Source organism: Coregonus clupeaformis, chromosome 35 (genome assembly GCF_020615455.1).
Source record: "Coregonus clupeaformis isolate EN_2021a chromosome 35, ASM2061545v1, whole genome shotgun sequence".
NCBI classification, from domain to species: domain Eukaryota; kingdom Metazoa; phylum Chordata; class Actinopteri; order Salmoniformes; family Salmonidae; genus Coregonus; species Coregonus clupeaformis.
In genome coordinates this window covers 10869160-10888230 of record NC_059226.1, presented here as the reverse complement: position 1 = coordinate 10888230, position 19071 = coordinate 10869160, and the positions used below count along the sequence as shown (strand labels likewise).

Genomic DNA, 19071 nt, shown 5'->3' with positions numbered 1-19071 from the left:
CACTGGAGCGACGAACCGCCCTTGCTGTCTCTGCCTGGCCGGCTCCCCTCTCTCCACTGGGATTCTCTGCCTCTGACCCTGTTACGGGGGCTGAGTCACTGGCTTACTAGTGCTCTTCCATGCCGTCCCTAGGAGGGGTGCGTCACTTGAGTGGGTTGAGTCACTGTCTTCCTGTTCGGTTTTGCACCCCCTCGGGCTTGTGTGGTGGAGGAGATCTTTGTGGGCTATACTCAGCCTTGTCTCAGGGTAGTAAGTTGCTGTCTGTTGATATCCATCTAGTGGTGTGGGGGCTGTGCTTGGGTGGGGTTATATCCTGCCTGGTTGGCCTTGTCCGGGGGTATCATCGTACGGGGCCACAGTGTCCCCCGACCCCCCCGTCTCAGCCTCCAGTATCAATGCTGCAATAGTCTATGTGCCAGGGGGCTAGGTGTAATATCTGGTGTAATTCTCCTGTCTTCTCCTGTGTCCTGTGTGAATTTAAGTCTGCTCCCTCTAATTCTCTCTATCTCCCTCCCCTTCCGGAGGACTTGAGCCCTAGGACCATGCCTCAGGACTACCTGGCCTGATGACTCCTGGCTGTCCCCAGTCCACCTGGTCGTGCTGCTGCTCCAGTTTCAACTGTTCTGCCTGCGGCTATGGATCCCTGACCTGTTCACCGGACGTGCTACCTTGTCCCAGATCTGCTGTTTTCAACTCTCCCTCTCTCTCTCTATCTCTCTACCGCACCTGCTGTCTCGACCTCTGAATGCTCGGATATGAAAAGCCAACTGACATTTACTCATGAGGTACTGACCTGTTGCACCCTCTACAACCACTGGTCAGGTCAGGAACAAGAAAGAGACAATAAACCTAAGACCCTTTATAACATCTGAGTTGTTTGGACTCAAAATCTGAGTTGTTGACCAATAAATAGTATTACTGTAAAGTTGACCTCCAATCAGATATCAGACCTACAGACTTGTAAAAACAACAGAACCTCTGCTTCTCAGAGGTGTGACAATGGGGGTTGGCAAGAGCCACACAGAGTAGAGTCACTTCGGGGGCTGGGCCACTCTCCCTCTCTTTTGCAGATTCACGTATGCAGCAGTAGCCTACTCCATACAAACTGATGCTGTATTCCAACAGGCATACTTTGCATGGCTTTTCTCAACTGTGTCCTTCATGTAGCCCTCTCTTCTGAGGGACCTGAGTTCATATCAGTTTGGACCTAATATCTAGATGTGTAGCAGTACAATTAGACTATGTGGTCTGTAAATAGGCAGCCTGTGGAATTGTGTGTGGACTGTGTGGGCCTAACCATAAATAAAATAGTGCAGTGCCTCAACGCTCCACCTAGTAGGTAATATACCCCTTAAGAATATGTGACCGGTCAAATCGGTCTTATGTAGCAAAATTTGAAATGGTGTGTTTTACATTGGATAAAAGTAGAGACTCAGAGCTACAAAATGGTATATCATACACTACAGTTGAGGAACAATGGGAAAATATTTTTGCTTTGAAAGTTGATAAACTTGTAAACTCACTTTTGAGAAAATATTTTGGTACTACTACTGTAGGGCCCTTCTTTGTCTACACCCATTCAGCATTGTTCACACCCTCTTAAGCTTTAGCCCAACCCATCTCTTTAAGGGTTGATCCCAGCATTCTGTACTAACAATAGAAGTCAAGCACCCAAGCTAACTTGTTAGCTACTTCCAGACACAAATTCCAGAACAGCCCACTGAACATTACTCGCCCTAGCAGAGCTGGTTAGGCTGTTATGTTATCCAGAGCGTTGGTGACTGCAACTGTGCTGCTGGCAACAATTTAGTTACGCTTTTTTGACAACGTTTACTGACACCGGCCATATTCAACGGGTGTTGAGCGTTTGTAAATTAATCAGTTATTCTGCGCTCTGGCACACTCAGACGAGAGTGCTCTGAAATTGGAGTAGATGGCCAGACTGAATTTACGAACGCTCCCAAAATGGTTACTTGCTTAGTGGAGTATTTTGTTAAGACATGTAGCTAGCTAGCTAGGTAAACAATGAACCATAATCACAACTCATGACGTTACTATCCTGCATGAATCTGCAGGTAGCTAACCAACCAGGTTCGCTGTTAGCTAGCTAACATTAGGCTATAGCTAGCTAAGCAAATGGCTCTGAGATACGAATAATAAGGTCATACACGTAACGTTAGCTAGCGAGCCAGCCAGCTATGCAAATAGTATGGGTAGCCATTTGATTAGATGTTCAGGAGTCTTATAGCTTGGGGGTAGAAGCTGTTTAGAAGCCTCTTGGACCTAGACTTGGCGCTCCAGTACTGCTTGCCGTGCAGAAGCAGAGAGAACAGTCTATAACTAGGATGGTTGGAGTCTTTTTTTAGGGCCTTCCTTTTTTCCTGTTGTCCACAATCATCTCCTTTGTCTTGATCACATTGAGGGAGAGGTTGTTGTCCTGGCACCACAAGGCCAGGTCTCTGACCTCCTCCCTATAGGCTGTCTCGTCGTTGTCGGTGATAAGGCCTACCACTGTTGTGTCATCTGCAAACTTAATGATGGTGTTGGAGTCGTGCCTGGCTATGTAGTCATGAGTGAACAGGGAGTACAGGAGGGGACAGAGCACGCACCCCTGAGGGGCCACTGTGTTGACGATCAGCGTGGCAGATGTGTTGTTACCTACCCTTACCACCTGGGGGCGGCCTGTCAGGAAGTCAGGAGCCAGTTGCAGAGGGAGGTGTTTAGTCCCTGGATCCTTAGCTTAGTGATGGGCTTTGAGGGCACTATGGAGTTGAACGCTGAGCTGTAGTCAATGAATAGCATTCTCACATAGGTGTTCCTCTTGTCCAGGTGGGAAAGGGCAGTGTGGAGTGCAATAGAGATTGCATCATCTGTGGATCTGTTGGGGCGGTATGCAAATTGGAATGGGTCTAGGGTTTCTGGGATAATGGTGTTGATGTGAGCCATGACCAGCCTTTCAAAGCACTTCATGGTTACAGACGTGAGTGCTACGGGTCGGTAGTCATTTAGGCAGGTTATCTTAGTGTTCTTGGGCACAGGGACTATGGTGGTCTGCTTGAAACATTGGTATTACAGACTCAGTCAGGGACATATTGAAAATGTCAGTGAAGACACTTGCCAGTTGGTCAGCACATGCTCGGAGTACACGTCCTGGTAATCCGTCTGGCCCTGCGGCCTTGTGAATGTTGACCTGCTTAAAAGTCTTACTCACATCGGCTACGGAGAGCGTGATCACATAGTCATCCGGAACAGCTGGTGCTCTCTTGCATGCTTCAGTGTTACTTGCATAGAAGTGATTTAGCTCGTCTGGTAGGCTTGTGTCACTGGGCAGCTCACGGCTGTGCTTCCTTTTGTAGTCTGTAATGGTTTTCAAGCCCTGCCACATCCGACGAGTGTCAGAGCCGGTGTAGTACGATTCAATCTTAGTCCGGAATTGACTATTTGTCTGTTTGATGCTTCGTCGGAGGGCATAGCGGGATTTCTTATAAGCGTCCGTGTTAGAGTCCCGCTCCTTGAAAGCGGCAGCTTTACCCTTTAGCTCAGAGCGGATGTTGCCTGTAATCCATGGCTTCTGGTTGGGGTATGTACGTACGGTCACTGTGGGGACGACATCATCGATGCACTTATTGATGAAACCAGTGACTGATGTGGTGTACTCCTCAATGCCATCAGAAGAATCCCGGAACATATTCCAGTCTGTGCTAGCAAAACAGTCCTGTAGCTTAGCATCTGCATCATCTGACCACTTTTTTATTAACCGAGTCACTGGTGCTTCCTGCTTTAGTTTTTGCTTATAATCAGGAATCAGGAGGATAGAGTTATGGTCAGATTTGCCAAATGGAGGGCGAGGGAGAGCTTTGAATGCGTCTCTTTGTGTGGAGTAAAGGTGGTCTAGAGTTTTTTTCCCTCTGGTTGCTCATTTAACATGCTGGTAGAAATGAGGTTGAACGGATTTAAGTTTCCCTGCATTAAAGTCCCCGGCCACTAGGAGCGCTGCCTCTGGATGAGCGTTTTCCTGTTTACTTATGGCCATATACAGTTCATTGAGTGCAATCTTAATGCCAGCATCGGTTTGTGGTGGTAGATAGACAGCTACGAAAAAAATATAGATGAAAAGTCTCTTGGTAAATAGTGTGGTCTACAGTTTATCATGAGATACTCTACCTCAGGCGAGCAAAACCTCGAGACTTCCTTAGTATTAGAATTTGTGCACCAACTGTTGTTTACAAATATACACAGACCGCCACCCCTTGACTTACCGGAGTCAGCTGTTCTATCCTGCCGATGTAGCGTATATTCCATCAGCTGTATGTTGTCCATGTCGTCATTCAGCCACGACTCATAACATATTACAGTTTTTAATGTCCCATTGGTAGGATAAACGTAATCTTAGGTCATCCAATTTGTTCTCAAATGATTGAACATTGGCTAATAGGATTGATGGAAGAGGCAGTTTACTCGCTCGCCGTCGTATCCTTACAATGCACCCCGACCTACGTCCACGATATCTCCGTCTCTTTCTCATGTGAATGACGGGCATTTGGGCCTTGTCGGGTGTCTGTAGGATATCCTTCGCATCCGGCTCGTTGAAGAAAAAATCTTTGTTCAATACGAGGTGAGTAATCGCTGTCCTGATATCCAGAAGCTCTTTTTGGTCATAAGAGACGGTGGCAGAAACATTATGTACAGAATAAATTACAAATAACGTGAAAAAAATACACATAAAAGTACAATTATTTAGAGGGCTGTAAAACAGCAGCCATCTTCTCCGGCACCACTTCTTCCACTTCTTTCATGCATGTTTCAGTGTTACTTGCCTCGAAGCGAGCATAGAAGTAATTTAGCTCGTCTGGTAGGCTCGTGTCACTGGGCAGCTCGCAGCTGTGCTTCCCTTTGTAGTCTGTAATAGTTTGCAAGCCCTGCCATATCCAACAAGCGTCGGAGCCGGTGTAGTACGATTCGATCGTAGTCCTGTATTGACGCTTTGCCTATTTGATGTTTCGTTGGAGGGCATAGCGGGATTTCAAATGGCTCTTTCTGTCAAAATTAGAAACGTATAATATCTGAAAATGTAGCTAGACTATCTTACCCGTATACATCATTCATGTATGGACACGTCTCCTCTCGGATGCCATGGTTGCCCTTAGTTTGAAGATGTAATCCGGAGACAAGTGTTTTCTCCATCTCCTTAGCTATCATACTTGAATTCCACTGATTTCAAAACTCGGTCCTCCAGAAAGTAGAGCACAACACTGCAGTTTTAATACACAATACATTTTTTAAAAGCTGCGTTAGACAGGATTACCTAGACATACTGACCAGCTCAAATAGACAGAAGCGTGCTATATGGCATGTCCAGCCCACTCATTATCTCAGCCAATCATGGCTAGTGGGAAGGTTGCTGTCTTTTTCTTTGGCTAAACCAACTAGGCTCGTAATTTAAATGTTGTATTCATATTTACAGATGGCATACGAGTTTGTTATTAAGGCACTTGAAAGATCACATGTTCGAGAAGGCATTTCTGCCAAAAAAAGACATTTTAATTCAAATAAAAATATTTACGTTCAAACGGCTCTCCTGTGAAGTAGTGACCCGCGATAGTACGCCTAGTTTCCTGAAACAGGTCACATATATGGTCTACCTACAAGGAAATATAACATGACCCAACAGTATTTGGAACAACACAATCAGCTATTCCTTTCACTTAAAAATAAATACAAACACAAAGTAAAGTTATGAATTATTATTCAACTCAAGGAGTATCTATTTGGTTCCAATAAACAAGGCAAGTTAAAAACATGTTATAAATCAACAATTATTATCAACCCCTTTGAATCACTAAATCAATCACAGAGCATTCGGAAAGTATTCAGATCCCTTGGCTTTTTCCAAATTTTGTTACCTTACAGCCTTATTCTAAAATTGATTAAATTGTTTTTTCCTCATCAATCTACACACAATACCCCATAATGACAAAGCAAAAATAGGTTTTTAGAATTTTTTGCAACCCCCCGGAAATATGACATTTATATAACTATTCAGACCCTTTACTCAGTACTTTGTTGAAGAACCATTGGCAGCGATTACAGCCTTGAGTCTTCTTGGGTATGATACTACAAGCTTGGGACATCTGAATTTGGGGAGTTTCTCCTATTCTACTCAGCATATCCTCTCAAGCTCTGTCAGGTAGGATGGGGAGCGTAGCTGCGCAGCTATTTTCAGGTCTCTCCAGAGATGTTCGATGGGGTTCAAGTTCGGGCTCTGGCTGGGCCACTCAAGGACATTCAGGGACTTGTCCCGAAGCCACTCCTGCATTGTCTTGGCTGTGTGCTTAGAGTCGTTGTCCTGTTGGAAGTTGAACCTTCGTCCCAGTCTGAGGTCCTGAGTGCTATGGAGCAGGTTTTCATCAAGGATCTCTCTGTACTTTGCTCCATTCATCCTAACTCCCAGTCACTGCCGCTGAAAAACATCCCCACAGCATGATGCTGCCACCACCATGCTTCACCGTAGGGATGGTGCCAGGTTTCTTCCAGACGTGACGATTAGCATTCAGGCCAAAGAGTTCAATCTTGGTTTCATCAGAACAGAGAATCTTGTTTCTCATGGTCTGAGAGTCCTTTAGGTGCCTTTTGGCAAACTCCAAGCGTGATGTCATGTGCCTTTTACTGAGGAATGACTTCCATCTGGCCACTCTACCATAAAGACGTGATTGGTGGAGTGCTGCAGAGACGGTTGTCTTTCTGGAAGGCTCTCCCATCTCCACAGAGGAACTCTGGAGCTCTGTTAGAGTGACCATCGGGTTCTTGGTCACCTCCCTGACCAAGGCCCTTCTCCCCCAATTGCTCAGTTTGGCCGGGCGGCCAGCTCTAGGAAGAGTCTTGGTGGATCCAAACTTCTTCCATTGAAGAATGATGGAAGCCACTGTGTTCTTGGGGACCTTCAATACTGCAGAAATGTTTTGGTACCCTCCCCAAGATCTGTGCCTCGACACAATCCTGTCTCGGAGCTCTACGGAATATTCCTTCGACCTCATGGCTTGGTTTTTGCTCTGACATGCACTGTCAACTGTGGGACCTTATATAGACAGGTGTGTGCCTTTCCAAATCATGTCCAATCAATTGAAATTACCACAGGTGGACACCAATCAAGTTGTAGAAACATCTCAAGGATGATCAATGGAAACAGGATGCACCTGAGCTCAATTTCGAGCCACATAGCAAAGGGTCTGAATACTTATGTAAATAAGGTATTTCTGTTTTTAATTTTTTATACATTTGCTAAAATGTCTAAAAACCTGTTTTCCCTTTGTTATTATGGGGTCTTGTGTGTAGATTGATGAGGATTATTATTTTTTACATCCATTTTAGAATAAGGCTGTAACGTAGCAAAATGTGGAAAAAGTCAAGGGTTCTGAATACTTTCCGAATGCACTAATTAGTAATGAGTGAACTGTTATGGTACCAGCATCATAGCTAGATGCTTTAAATAGGGACCCCCCTTCAACACGATAAAATAAACAAGAAAAAAATGCTCTGTCCCAAATAAACTCATGGTCCTGTGTCCAAGAATCCGTTCCAAGCTTTAGTGGCACGTGACCGAGGCGAAGCTCTCAAATGGAAACCGCTAGTCAACGGACCTGTAGCTCTCCCAATGAAACGGCTGGACACAGTTCATTTTGTGAAGAAAACACACACAAAAAACAGACCTCTTCAATTAAAACGGGACCATACTATGGAGATAGATTTCTATCAAAATGTTTAAAATATATAAGTAGTGAGTCACAAACAAAAGATGTGTTGTGCAAATATAGAATGCAACTTTTAAATAAAAATCCCAGTCTGTATATGCCCATATAGTTTCACTAACATATGTCATGATCCAAAAGCAAATGAGTCATCATTATATCATTAACAACAACCAAACGATGATTAGCAAATAAATGCAAGACAGTTTTTCTCTGGTTAACACAGCACATTTTACAAACATATTTCTTACATGTTTTTGTGAATGTGACAACATTTGTGACTCCACAGATACCATTTGTGACCTGCATTTTAATGGTTTGTCAAAGAGTGGGGCTTTAGTAGTGACTTTGGGGATTCTACACTACTACTACTACTACTACTACTACTACTACTACTACTACTACTACTACTACTATTACAGTCACTATAACAGTAGCAGCAAATCTGTGGCTCTGTGGTAGAACAGTGGGGGTTCGATCACTTGTCGAGGCATACCAACCAAAGACCTTGATGCCTCTCTGCTTGGCACTCAGCATTAAGATGGTGTCCTTCCCAGGAGGTGTACTTGTACATCACGCTTCCTCATGCTACAGAATCAGGAGATTGGCTCCTGCCGCTATGGGCCGTACTGGCTCAGACAAGGCGTACCTGTCCAATGCTTATTTACCTACCTACTTATAACAGTTGCAGCAGTGACTATAGCTAACGTTGGCTAGCTTGCTTGCTACTTCCAAAAACAAATGAGAGAACACCTCACTCTGACCATTTTACTCGACCTAGCAGAGCTGGTTAGGCTGTTTTCATGTTATCCAGAGCGTTGGTGACTGTAACTGTGCTGCTGGCAACAATTTAATTACGCTTTTTTGCCGACATTAACTGACACCGGTCATATTCAACCGGTATTGCGCGTTCGTAAATTCATCAGTTATTCTGCGCTCTGGCACAATCAGACGAGAGTGCTCTGAAATTGGAGTAGATGGCCAGACTGAATTTACGAACGCACCCAAAATGGTTACTTGCTTAGTGGATTCTTTTGTTAAGACATGTAGCTAGCTAGCTAGGTAAACAATGACCCATAATCACAACTCATGACGTTACTATCCTGCATGAATCTGCAGGTAGCTAACCAACCAGGTTCACTGTTAGCTAGCTAAGATTAGGCTATAGCTAGCTAAGCAAATGGCTCTGAGATACGAATAATAAGGTCATACACGTAACGTTAGCTAGCGAGCCAGCCAGCTATGCAAATAGTCTGGGTAGCCATTTGATTAGATGTTCAGGAGTCTTATAGCTTGGGGGTAGAAGCTGTTTAGAAGCCTCTTGGACCTAGACTTGGCGCTCCGGTACTGCTTGCTGTGCAGTAGCAGAGAGAACAGTCTATGACTAGGGTGGTTGGAGTCTTTGACAATTTTTCGGGCCTTCCTTTTTTCCTGTTGTCCACAATCATCTCCTTTGTCTTGATCACGTTGAGGGAGAGGTTGTTGTCCTGGCACCACAAGGCCAGGTCTCTGACCTCCTCCCTATAGGCTGTCTCGTCGTTGTCGATGATAAGGCCTACCACTGTTGTGTCATCTGCAAACTTAATGATGGTGTTGGAGTCGTGCCTGGCCATGTAGTCATGAGTGAACAGGGAGTACAGGAGCACGCACCCCTGAGGGGCCACTCTGGTTTCAGCTCTGCGTTGTTTTTATTATTAACATTATTATTTTATTAAAACAATACAATACAAAGACAATATGAATTTCTGTTCCCATCTGTGGGTGGTCTGGTCAGTGTGTGCGCTCTCACCCAACCGCCCCGAGACGCCGGCAGGGCGAAGCCCCCACCCCCGGCCCAAAGGGCTGTGTTCTCGGCCCAAAGGGCTGTGTTCTTGCCATCTGGGTGAAAAAATCCAACAGGCTTTGAGTTCCCCCTTTGGAGAGAATTGGAGAGAACGTGAAGGCCTTGGAATCCCCTTTTCAATGTCCAACCAATCAGGTTTGTAGATTAGAACTACTCTGTTGGCTAGAATGACATTACTCACTGCAGTGTTCTTGTGGCAGCTTTGATGGACAGGGGGACAGCATCACTCTGATATCTGACCTCCAACCTCGCGGTGAGAGAGGACAGTTTACTTTTATACCCACTGTTTTCTCTATGGTATGCTCATGTTAGAGGATTGAGAAAGGTTATGTGGTCTTGCTTTACACAGCTGATGCTAAATTGAGTCACTTAAGTCCACCAACTGCTTAGAAACTAGAAAGTATAGTATCGGTAGAGTATTCATAGTAACCATAAACTCCTGTCAGCCCATGTGTTAGGGTCAGTGCTATCCGGGTCCTTGGGATGTCCCTACCCCAAACCCTAATGTTAACCCCTTCCCTTACCCTAACCTTAACCATAACCCTTAATCATGGTAGCATCATATTTTTTATTCTTATTTACAATTATTTACAATTTACAATAAAAGTGACTTCAAAATGACACAATACATTATTTACCATTCATTTATTTTGGGCACAAAATAATCTGAAACACAAACAGCAAATGCATTCAACAGGTTTGTAGAGTCACAAGCTTGATGTAATCATTGCGTGCTAGGAATATGGGACCAAATACTAAACTTTTGACTATTTTAATACACATATAAGTGAATTTGTTCCAATACTTTTGGTCCCCTAAAATGGGGGGACTATGTACAAAAAGTGCTGTAATTTGGATATGGATGAAAATACCCTCAAATTAAAGCTGATAGTCTGCACTTTAACCTCATAGTAATTGTATAATTGCATCCAAAGTGCTGGAGTACAGAGCCAAAACAAACAAAACGTCACTGTCCCAATACTCTTGGAGCTCACTGTACAACTCGAAGATCTTCAAGTACAACGTACAGGTTCTGCCAAAATAAAGGAAACGCTTGAGTAAATGAGGGATACAAAGTATATATTGAAAGCAGGTGCTTCATGAGTTAATTAAGCAATTAACATCCCATCATGCTTAGGGCCATGTATAAAAATGCCTAGTTGCCAATTATTTTGGCTACCATGGCCAGAAGAAGAGATCTCAGTGACTTTGAAAGAGAGGTCTCAAAGGAGCATTTTAGGGTTTAAAGAGTGTGTGTGTGTGTGTGTGTGTGTGTGTGTGTGTGTGTGTGTGTGTGTGTGTGTGTGTGTGTCACCAGATCTCAATCCAATTGAACACTTATGGAATTTCTCGTGGAAGAATGGTGTCGCATCCCTTCAATAGTTCCAGACACTAAGTAGAAGCTATGCCAATGTACATTGAAGCTGTTCTGGGTCGTGGTGGCCCAACACCCTATTAAGACACTTTATGTTGGTGCTTCCTTTATTTTGGCAGTTACCTGTAGTTCTCCCTCTTTCATTTTTGGACTGAATATCTTTCATCACAAGGGGGTGCTGTAGACCAATATTTCACATTGATGAATGTTTTGTTTCTGCCCTCTAGGTGGGAGGCTGCTGTGTTAGGATCCATAAGAAACTCAACATTATGTCATTCATTTTGTATGAGATGTTAATTGAAGTAAAGGTCCAAGGAAAGTGATGCCTGGAAGAGTGATTTTCCAGCACCTTGGAGAGCACTGCATCTGTGAGGAACAGTGTTACCCAGTTACATAGGAAAGCTATCTGAAGTAACCTTGGTCTTATGTTAGACTGCTTACTAACGAGATCCCTTAAAGTTACTTAATTATTTTAATAATACAAAATAAAACGGTGAAACAAATATTCATGCATAAACCTGAATATCATAAATCTATCTTATCAGGGCATCACTGAAAACAGTTGTATTTGTTGAATTACAATGACATCTCCTTTTGCAAGGCTTGTCACCTGTGGAAGTATTCCCTCCCTTACATAAAAAACACATGATTTCACATGTGGAAAATCACATGATTTCACATGTGAAATTTCCATATGTTTTGTACAAATGTTAAACTTACTGTGAAATATCATCACGTGAATTGTTCCAAAACCATTTGGATTTTCACGTGATCACAACCTGTCACGTGAAATCATGTGGTTTTGGAACACTTCACATGTGATCACATAACATTTCACATGTGGATACAAATTGTCACATGATGCCCTGCAAACAAGAAGTCGTTAGTATGTCCCCATATCGTCACAAAATAGCCGCAGTGTTTTCCACTTACATATTTGACATACATGATTACATTGTGCACATTTATTTATACAGTAATTATTCAATATGTTCTCATATGGGATTTGAACTCACAACCTCTTTCTTCAGAGAATTCCAATCTTCCTGCTACGCCACGATGTCTGTGTCAATGACTGATTTCTCCTGTATTCCTACACTTTGGTTCCTACACTATTATATTTATCATAGTGATTCAGGAGTAACATTAAAACAGAATAATATGCCCCACAAACATTAGACAAGTATACAGAAAACGCTCAAATTGCTGAGATAAGTAAATGTAACCAATAATGAGAGAATAGTCAATTAAACTGATAACTAAAATAGCAGTGCAGATGTCACTCTTTTGCTAAGTGCAGAGATGTATTATAGGTAATACATCTGTAGGGGACTTCTGGGAATGCTACAGACATTGTGGCGTAGCAGAAAGATCAGCGTAATTTTTTAAAATTTATTTTATTTCACCTTTATTTAAACAGGTAAGCCAGTTGAGAACAAGTTCTCATTTACAACTATGAAACTGGCCAAGATAAAGCAAAGCAGCGCGATAAAAACAACAACACAGAGTTACATATGGGGTGAAACAAAACATAAAGTCAAAAATACAACAGAAAATATATATAAAGTGTGTGCAAATGTAGCAAGTTATGGAGGTAAGGCAATAAATAGGCCATAGTGCAAAATAATTACAATTAGTATTAACACTGGAATGATAGATATGCAAGAGATGATGTGCAAATAGAGATACTGGGGTGCAAATGAGCAAAATAAATAACAATTGAAGTCCAGAGATTGTGAGTTCAAATTCCAGAAGAAGCCATATTGTCAGTACTAAGGGATCATATTGATTAAAGATTTCTACACTTTTTTAAAAACACATTTTAGCTGAACAGCGCACCACTTACCTTAAACCCCAATGCCATTACATTACCTGCCTTACAAAAAAAGATGTGAAATTTGCAGATTCACATCTGATAATCAAATTTTCAGATGTGAAATATCATTTTCACATGTTAAACCGTGTTCACATGTATTCAATCTAGAGTTCACATGTTAACACCACCTTTTCACGTGAGAAGAATAACATGTTTTCACCTCACGTGAATTGCAGACTCACATGTGGAATTTGCAGTATCACGTGAACAATTTTCACGTGAATATTGAATTTGTATTTTCACATGTGGAATTGCAATGTTTTCACATGTGCTTTTACATGTTGTCACTTGATCACGTGAAATTCATGTGGTTTTTCCGTAAGGGATATTACACTCAATATGGAATTTGTTCCATTCATGGCTCCTAAATATCTCACACGATCATTACAAACTATGACTACCATCCTGCCAATACTCTTAAATGGTTTCCTCTCCATGTATGATGTTTGGGATACAACCTATCTCCGCTCTCTGCTCTCTTTAAAGGTTGTGTGCGTGTCTGCTTGACCCGCTGGGATGGAAGGTGTGAGAGATCCAGCCATCTGTTTATCCGGCTTGCAGTGTCAGGATGCACCAGTTGCCGCTCTCTAGTTGTGTCCCAAATGGCACCCTATTCCATATATAGTGCACTACTTTCCATATATAGTGCACTATGTAGGGAATAGAGTGCTATTTGAGACTCAGCCTCTGTTTGGCTCCTGGGGTCCTGGCATGTGGGCTCTGTGTCAGATCTGGCCCTCCAGCTGGTTCTGGGATCGGCTCCAGGTAACAGGCCAGTAACGGGGCGGACGTTTCGGGCCATCCCAGGAGACACCAAGCAGTGTCATTCACCGTAAACTTCCATAAACAACCCACCGGGACCAGCCCCATGCTTATCCGGGCGACATGTTTGTTCCATCAGAGTTACATTTTTGTTCCATCAGAGTTAATGGATTCAAGTCGGTTTAAACCTTTTACTGCAGTGGGCTAAATCAGGGTCACACAGAGTGTTTCTTGGTAGTCTTAAACAAATCCACTTAGAAACAAAAGCATACACCTCACACACATGGTTATGGGCTTAAAAAAAGAAGACACCTGTACCATGTCAGTTATAGAGTTGAAATGTATTCAGTTTTGAGTTTGCATCCCAATATTACACTTTATATACATCACAGAACACTGAAATATAACAAAACCGTTCGACATATAAACACCTGATTTTTGGCAGGTTTTAAAAATAATGTTGAATAATTATGAAATTATGAAAAATATTAATAACCCATGAGGTCACCCATGAGGCCATTAGAGGGTGATTGACTGCAGGAAAGGGATGTATACAATTACTTTTATATGACTTAAATTACTTTCTAAACAAGAAATAAATACATGCTATGAACAGGAGGTAGGAAATCAGGTTTACATTTAAAGATTAAAATCTATTACCTGTAATAGTGAGTCATAAATAATCACAAATAACTGTGTGATTAAACTATTGGATCTGATGCAACTGAAAGTTCGAGACTTCTAAACTTAGAGAGAGAAAAAGCTTCTCTCTATTTTGATTCTAATATTTTCTGAAGGCACATTACAACGTCACCAGTGAGTTGTGCTATTTTCAGTATGCTATGTCTATGCACTGTGGTAAGCTGCTCTAACAAGTTTCCCTATTACAGTGATGCAACTTTGAATGAGATCAACACACGTAGCATAACCAGATTGACATGTTAGTCATGTTCCTAACTTCAAACAATAGGCATAATATATTGAGACATTTTTTCTATATCTCTGCAATCAGCACTCATCAGCTAGCAGTGTGACAGCTTCACAATTCCTGTGGACATGTCTGCCTGTATCTAATACATGGGTCTGTATCCAACACGACGCCAGACGGTTACTCTTCGGAACATGATGCCTGCAGCAGCTTTGTGCAACCAGAGAGAGGCAGAGAGTCAGCAGACACACACCCACACACACACCCACCCACCCACCCCACACACACACACACACACACACACACACGGTCTGTCTTTTCAGGAGCAAGTGTCAATGCAGGAACGCTCCAGGCCTTCTGAGAATATGTGTGCTTATTATGTTACGATATGGCAACATTATCAGATGTGGAGAGATGGTGGACAGGATTACATTTCTGCTCAGCTGCTTTATCTGTGGCAGGAGCCAGGGGAAGATTCTGGCACTCTCAAAGATTCTGTGTGTGTGTGAGAGTGAGAGAGTGAGAGAGAGAGAGAGAGAGAGAGAGAGAGAGAGAGAGAGAGAGAGAGAGAGAGAGAGAGAGAGAGAGAGAGAGAGAGAGAGAGAGAGAGAGAGAGAGAGAGAGAGAGAGAGAGAGAGAGAGAGAGAGAGAGAGAGAGAGAGAGATGCAGAAACATTTGACCTTCAAAGACTTTTCAGTTGGAAGAGAAAACAAGATGTGGCATCCGGTTCTGCCTGCTGTACTTTGTAGAACCGTGTTTTTTTTTTAAGACAAAGAACAGATCCACAAATAGACTCTTATAAATCAACTCTCTCCAAATAAATATTGTGTTCAGATTTCTGGTTTAAGATTATTATGTAAGAATGTTTGGATCGCTTGGTGATAATTGCTATGTTACAATGTGACTTTGTCTTGTTGTGAGATGAAATACTATCTGTTTGCACAGAATAAGAATGCATCTTCAAACTACTCATTTACCATGATAGCTATATTGAAAAACATGCTTGTGCAATAGACTCTAAAAATAATTACCTATTTAATTAATCAAGACTTTGATGACATTCTGAGTTTATTTGTAAAGCAACTGTAGGTCAGACAAATGTAAAGTCATACAATCAAACACGTGTTTATGCACAATGTGACATGCCATCATTTACATAATTAACTACAATTTAAGATGATTATTCAAAATGTGTGCTATACAACACCTGGGAACTAAGCTACCCTTCAGATTTAATGACAGCCATCTGAAGCAAGTTGAGGGTGTAAATAATAATTTATTCATTTAGGCCTGGCTATGTCTCCCACTGTGCACCCAGCCAGGCAGACACACTTCACAACAAGACAGACCTTCTTTCAGATAGCAAGCCTTTCCAAGTGCTTCCATGGTTTGAAGAGTTTTAGGCCTACACTATGTAGATCCGTTTTCAAAGTTATACATGCCTTCTTAAAATGAATAACATTTTACGAAATCTCTGTAATATTTGTGTAATGTAGGATGCAGTGGTTGACTGCATGTGCTATTTTATATAGGTTAGAGTGCAGGTAGCCTATGTGCATGCATGTGTAGAGTATAACATTATATTAACTCAAGTGCCAGGCACTCAAATTTCCCTTAAATTATATAACACCATTTTAAATGCTTTAAAAATAGCTTTAGAAAGACTACCACTTGAAAATTGGCATAGACAATCTATCTAGGCCACTCTAGAGAAAAAGCAGAACAGGCCAGTGAGAGTTGCAGGCAGCAGCATATTCCTCGCCTGTATGTTTTTTAAGAATATTTAAATGGATAGCCATAGAAATGGATAGTCTTGAATGTTCTCGTGCATCCCACAAAGTTTTGGAACAGCGCGCGAAAATACTCCTCAAGTAATGACTGCATTACTATGTTATTATTCCTGTAGTAAATGTTAGTGTCACGTCCTCAATTGTCATGGATAGGCTAATGTACTCGCTACAAAACATTTTTCTTCACTAAAGCACGAGAAACGAGCCGCTGTCAAAGTGTGAAAAGTTTGGACTGTGATGATCCTACCTGAGAGAACTCTCAGGTTTCATTCAAGATACCCATGCGTCAGCAACAGCTGTCCTGCAGCGTGGACGGTCTCTGAGAAGGAGGAAAGGTTATCAGCGAAGGCTTGAAAGAAGACTTACCACCGGGTTCCTTGGCTTTTGTGGAAATACCTTTTTTACAGGACAAGGTAAACCAGATTGGGTAAACAGAAACACCGAGTTGTATGTCATCTTTTAGCGCCGCAGGGGTCTTTTGCTGAGGGGGCAATGAGCGGGTCTTTTGCTTGGGTAGAAAGTGTCGTTGAACTTTTTGAAGTCAGTCTGTCAATTGCGGCTTTGAACTTCACATAATCTTCTTGCAATGTTTACAGTGTGGTGCGATCATGACAACATGGCCAGTGGCTTTACAAGATTTAATTTATTCCTGCCAAGTAAATAATTCAATCACTGACATCTTGAAGTTCTTTTTTATAGCCAATCTATAGAAACAAGTGTAGTGCCTTGGCGATTGCCGGTTTCATACATAGCCTAGCCGACACCTGTCTCACCCAAGTAGGCTACAGTCGATTAGTTTACTAGTCTTGTGATCCAGTTCTATAATATCATGATTAAAATTACTGACACATTGGTCATGTATATTGAATATGTATATTATAAAGCTTCCTCAAGACGTTAGGAGTCATTTATAAGTCATTAATTTCCCAGGGCTTCATTGCCTAACCATGTTGCTTCAGTTGCTGGTTAAGTGAAAGTTTATGGGATATACTGAACACAAGTTTATAAGCATGGGGTGAAACCATATGGGACTTTACTGAGCATATGTTTGCTCTAAATATGTGTGCTGTACTTCATGGTCTTGTTAACAGGGATTTCACCTTTCGTCAGTAGGTCCTCTCAACACGGCATTGTGCACCTAATATATGGACATTTTTGGTCTGACCCCGCTTGCCTGGATATCAACACAGATTAAGAGTGTGATATATCCTTTATCATGGTTTTTCTTTCAGCATGTGTTATAATAGACTGTGTTATCAATAATACAAAATAAGGTAATTTATAAGCCAAATAACACAAAGTTCAGAGGTTTGGATTTAGCCAAGCATCTCCAGCAATAGCCTAAAATTGCTGGTTATTGCATGAACAAACCATCTTTCTCTGTCAGTTCAGTAAGTGATACGTTATTTGAGATTCTGTATCAGTTGCAGTTTCTCTCATTACTGTTAAGACAAATCTCCTCTTGGATGTAAACATACAACATACACACTCAGGGGGACGTCTTAACTTGGATCAAATGATAGATACCATAACACAAGTAATGTACCGGTTGCTGTGAGATGTGATCTGGAGAAATGGCATGCTCAGCAGGTTAACATGCCATGGACATAGCATAGCATTTATGCAATAGCCACTGCTGTGACACAGGAGACAACTGTGTGTGTCCCTTACAGAAAACTAATTAGGAGTTTACTACCAGGATGTGTGTGAAAAGCATCAAGTTTGGGAGTGAATAACCATAACGTTCACTTTAACGTGATGTAAAGCAGGCAATGGTGGAAACGTTGTCAGGCCAGCCGTGCTCAATTTCGAGTGCATCTTAACTTGCACATAGTAAGCGTGTACCCTTGATTAGGTTTAAACTTGATTTTTTTTTACAGAGTATGTCATAGATGATGGATGAGTGCATGCCACTTTGTGATTCGGAACTTCCAGTATACTATAGATCCCTCAAACTCAACTCTGGACCTCCAAGCCAGTTCCACTGCATTTTTTCATTGTTCCCCTCTAATCAGGGACTGATTTAGACCAGGGACACCAGGTGGGTGCAATTAATTATCAGGTAGAATAGAAAACTAGCAGGCTCCGGACCTCATAGGTTAAAAGTTGAATACCCCTGGTATAGATCATTAAAATGTATTTAAAATTTCAACTTCCTTTTCAAACTAATTTACTTGAATTCAATGACACATTCCAGACCGGAAACATCTATCAAAACAATCAAGGTCTTATCAAATTCACAGGTCAGGAGTCAAAGGACACAGTTTCTTTCTGCAATGTGAAAGACGGGGAGCAGAAGCTGAACATTAGAACACAGTGTCCGTCGTTTGAAGTCTTTAAAGCCTCATCCTATTGCAGTAGGCAGCTAGCTGGGCTTTATTTGCGTAGGCACTGCGTCAGATTTGTTTTTACCTCAGACCGGAGGAGAAGGAGACGTGTCTGCCTCTATGTGTGTGTGTGTGTGTGTGTGTGTGTCTGTCTTCTCAGATTAGACAGGAGAGGAGCGCACTAAAAGCACAGGACACTGTATCTCATCTCACTGGAGGATCTTACTGTGTGTGTGTGTGTGTGTGTTTGTGTGTATGTGTGGTTGGAGAGGAATTCCCTTTGATGATGATACCATTATACCTGACAACCCTGTATTGGATCTCGCTCCATCTCAGTGGTGCTATTTGCATCAGGGGAAATGCCTCTCAGCTGGCTTTGTCTGCCGGGCATTCTGTGGTTTGGTTTTGTGTTGCGGCCCACCGT

General features: G+C 42.1%; 1 protein-coding gene across 1 annotated transcript in view; it reads left to right on the top strand.

Annotated features, from left to right (window-relative positions):
• The first annotated feature begins 16280 nt into the window (after window positions 1–16280).
• LOC121551960 (sodium channel protein type 4 subunit alpha B) overlaps window positions 16281–19071 on the top strand; it is a 69501-nt gene continuing 66710 nt past the window's right edge. Inside the window, exon 1 of the mRNA XM_041864644.2 lies at window positions 16281–16733. The gene's annotated coding sequence lies outside the window, so the exon portion shown is untranslated. The remainder of the gene's footprint in view (window positions 16734–19071) is intronic.